General features: G+C 37.2%; 1 pseudogene; it reads left to right on the forward strand.

Annotated features, from left to right (window-relative positions):
- Positions 1–874: 874 nt before the first annotated feature.
- On the forward strand, positions 875–992 carry LOC120604124 (uncharacterized; annotated as a pseudogene).
- The last annotated feature ends 3,269 nt before the right edge of the window (positions 993–4,261 follow it).

Below are 4,261 nucleotides of genomic sequence, written 5' to 3' on the forward strand. Positions count from 1 at the left end.
TCTGAAAACCAGAAAAATGCTTTATGTTAGAATGATTCCAGAAAGTAGCAGGAAAAATCTTCAGGGAGAAACGATGCCAGCATAAACAGTCGTGGGCTGCTTCAGGCGCAATAGACCCTTTCACTGCTTGCTGTTTTTACATATTTACTTTGCTGTTTTTCAGATTTAGCACAAAGCAGAAAAAGTGGAGTATTTCGAGTACAAAAGAGGAGTAGTTAGGCTGTGTAGGCATGAAAATTAAAACTGGCAAAGTTAGTTCCATGTTCGAAAAATTTATGGATTAGATGTACACATTATACGTACATATAAACGATGATAAGGTTTCATGCTCAATTCCTTTCTGGGTTAGGCAGGTTCCTCAAACCAGTGCGTTTAAGACAATTGAGAGTGGTATAGCCTGTGGCATACTCAAAAGCCCAGACATTACCAAAATACGTCAGCTACTACAAATTGGTAGCTTTGTGGGAATGTGAACCCAGTGTTGGCAGGTCATTCCAAGAAGAAAGCTGATATCTGATTCTCTGTGTTGTGTGTGTGTGTGTGTGTGTGCGCGCGCGCATGTGTGCGTGTGTGTGTGTGTAATTTTCTGTGATTTTGTTGCTTAATTTGACTCTTAGACAGCCAGATTGAGATCAAACACCTATGAGTGTTTTAAAAGTTCTTTATGGTTATGGTCTTTATGTCTCACCCACAAGACCCTGATTGATTAAGAGTTGAATGGGTAGGCTAATAGTTGCAGCAAATTTAGCATACTCTAGGCTAAGATTTTGTTTCTTAGTAAAACTTCAGTTATCTTACTAAGAAAAAAGAATATTACTTTTTAATAGACCTAATATTTATATTAGCATTAATAATTAATTGTACGTTTTTTTGGGTCTACGGCCATGCAACCTGAACAAGCCCGATCCCATTTGATCTTGGAAGCTAAGCAAGGTCGGGCCTGGTTAGTACTTGGATGGGAGACCACCTAGGAAGACCGGGTGCTGTAGGTGTAAATGAATAATAATAATAATAATTAATTGTACATTTTTTAAACACCAGAGTTTTTAAAAAATACATTTTTCTTGAAATCTTGTCATCCTAGCCCTCAGAAATTTTTCTGTTGAAGGTGCAATAAAATTCTGGTGGACCCTAATGTGGTAATTCAGGGTGCGGTTTACCAAAAAGTAAATTTGTAAGTATTGAGTCAGTCTTGGAGATGATAGTAAATATGTTTGATATTCGAAAGGACATGGTCACATAAGCTACCAAGGACTTATTGAATGTGGATGATCTAGGCTTCCCAGAGCAAAGAGACATCTCAGTACAGAAGAGGCCACCAGTAGCTCCCCATCTCCCCTCCGATAGAGGTCCCAGAACATAGACTAATCAAACATCCGAGCTGCATTCAAAAGGTCGAGATATATAATAAAGTGAAAAGGAGAGCTGTCTTGAGTTAGAATTCTAAAGACCTAAATTCTATTTCTAACTCTGCTATTAATTCATCAGTTTAGTTTATTAGTTAATTTTAAGTAAAAAAAAAAAAAGCCCGTATCACAGTTTTTAGATGATCTGGAGTGCCCTGCCACATTTATTGAGTTCATTATCAAATTAGATTTAAAAGGAATGCTGTTTGATTAAAGAACAGTGGTGGGATGAATTATGTAAGGAATTGGGCAAGGTTCCTCTAAGAGCATGTTTAATTGCGAAAGTCTAGGATCAGTGTAAAAATTTTATTCTGATTTGATCCAGTGTTAACCATTAACTGGACCAGATTTTTACTGTTTATTCAGCCTTGTGGATAAACATCAGGGCAGCCCCTATGCTAATTTCTCTGCCTTATCACAATTTTCCTCTTTACTCCTATATTACGTGAAAGTATCTTGGCAATTCTTTATTTATGGAATGTTTTCTGACATTCTTTTAGAGGTCACCAAGGATATGTATGTGAATGGAAAAATTCAGAACATATGGAGAATGGAAAAGATGACTAGTAGAAATTCGAGATTATTTTCCATCTGGAAAGATCAACTCTGCCATCAAATAGCTTGGTTACATACTGCTGATTGCTTCTTACTGACTGACTTGTCTTTGTTTAGATTTAAAGGAATATGGGAAGACCACTGGGCATAAACCTCAGATTTCTATTATCTATAAATATTTATCAAGTACATGCCATAAGTAAGACTGTTTATGGTCTTAGACACTGGCATTACACTTGAAGCTCTGAAACTAGAGGGGCAGGTGGAAGTAGCATTCACCAAGTTCAGTTATAAGACTGACTGCAAGTGCTTTGGCAGTTGTAAAGTTAGAGACCTCACAAGAGGCCGGAGGGGCTCCATGATGGAGAAAAAGACCTTTGGAGATGACTGGGGAGGAGAATGTGCTGAATCATTGGGGAAGAGTAGGCATAATGAGCAATACTTCTCAGACTATAGTATAGCCTGGCACTGCCTCTCTGTTAGATAGATACATGACCTATATTGCCTTAGCTCCAGCCCCGAGTGCTCTCTCTTCCTTCCCTGCAGTTACTCCTACACACTATGGGAATCATTGCTATCTTTTACTACCATGAAGACAATCTCCTTTTCATGAACATATTTGTCTTTGTGGAATCTTCCTGAAATGAATATCAAAGAAATCCTTGAAATGGAATAGGAATCGCAAAAATGGAGTCACTTGGAACTCTCTTTATAGTCTAATTGTAGGCACATAAACTTCAGATCTTTTCTGAGGGAGAATATCTACTGGAAAAAAACCAATGTGGGTTCAAATACATATTCCCTTACTTATTAGGTATGTGACCTTAAGCAAGATACTTAACTTCTCTAGAACTTATGTGAAAAAACTGTCAGAAAATTTTGTCTACATGTAAATGTACTCATATGGGAAAACAGTTAATTGATGGTCATCAATGAAAGAAAGAGAATAAAAGGATTATAAGGGAAAGAAGAGAGAAGGGAAAGGAAAAATTGCAGACTGGTAATAGCAAATTTTGCTTTAACATTTTTGTTAGTATCATTGCAGTGACTGTTTTGCAGCCAGCAAAGAGGCCACTGTGGTCATGGGTGGTATGTCCTTGAGCAGCCTGTGCAGGTTCATTGATAGTCACAATTTCAGTTCTTGATGTATTCTCAATACTCACGCCACACCAAAAACAACACTCTTGAGAGTTAAGCTGTGAAGTAGTATGTGATGGACATTTTTGTGTATCCTTCTGTTAGTACTTCTACCTTAGTTAGCAAAGAACTGCACCATTTTTGCATTGTGATTTCTTGCTCAATTTCCTCACCTATCCAATGAAGTTAATGATACCATGAAAACAGGTTTTTTTGAGGGTTAAATGAGATATTGGGTGCAAAGTCCTGAAAATGAAACTTGGCTCAAAATAAGCAGCCAGTAAATGCTATTTCATCATAATCACCATCATTATTTCATTATTACTAATGAAGGATCCCAATTTATAGAACATGAAAAAATTATTTCAGTTTTCCAAACCCTAGAAAACATTCTGCTGTAGTACCCATACCTTACCTAAGAAAACCTAAGCACTTGCCTGCATCATCCTTCTTGTGAAAGCCTGAACAAAAGGACATTGGGAAGAGAATCCCAAGTTCATCAAACCTCTTTAATAAGAGCACTCTTTGCTCAAAAAGCACATCTCAAATAATCAAAATAAGGTCTTTAAATGAATTCTTCATAGATCTACCTTAATTTCCATTCTCCTCTTTCTGCTTTGGAATGGCATGAGATGTTTTCAAAACCATGTCAAAAAGAGTCATGTCTCTAAAGAAAGAGCAAACTGCACGCATCATCCAAAAAGCCTATTGCAGAATCCCCAAACCAGTCATTCAAGAATGAAATTCCATAACATGAGCAAAGAGCTCTAACTTTTCCCCATTCTTCACCCCAAAAGGAGATTAATCTCACCTGCCAACACTATTGCTAACTTCTCCAGTGGAACATAGGATCTACCTGTGGCCAAAAGCCTTGACCACATCATAGGAGAAAATAGTTGGTCCCAGAATGTTGTTTGTCTGTCTTTGTTGCCACTTATTTTATATTAGTAATTAGAAAAAACTGACAAAATAGGTTTGAAAGACTAATGTGTTATAAATACATTTTCCCTTTCAAATACCTCATCTGCATATTGTTTTGTTTTTGGTTTCTGGCTTTGTCTGGATTTCTCTTGGAAAAGTTGTTGCTCTTGTCCTAAAAGAGTCAATGAAATTGCATTCAGTTTTCCAAATTTAACCCGATTTCCTTCTCTCCTTCGCCTCCC

The sequence above is a fragment of the Pteropus medius genome, unplaced genomic scaffold (genome assembly GCF_902729225.1).
Source record: "Pteropus medius unplaced genomic scaffold, Ma_sr-lr_union100, whole genome shotgun sequence".
In the NCBI taxonomy this organism is placed as follows: domain Eukaryota; kingdom Metazoa; phylum Chordata; class Mammalia; order Chiroptera; family Pteropodidae; genus Pteropus; species Pteropus medius.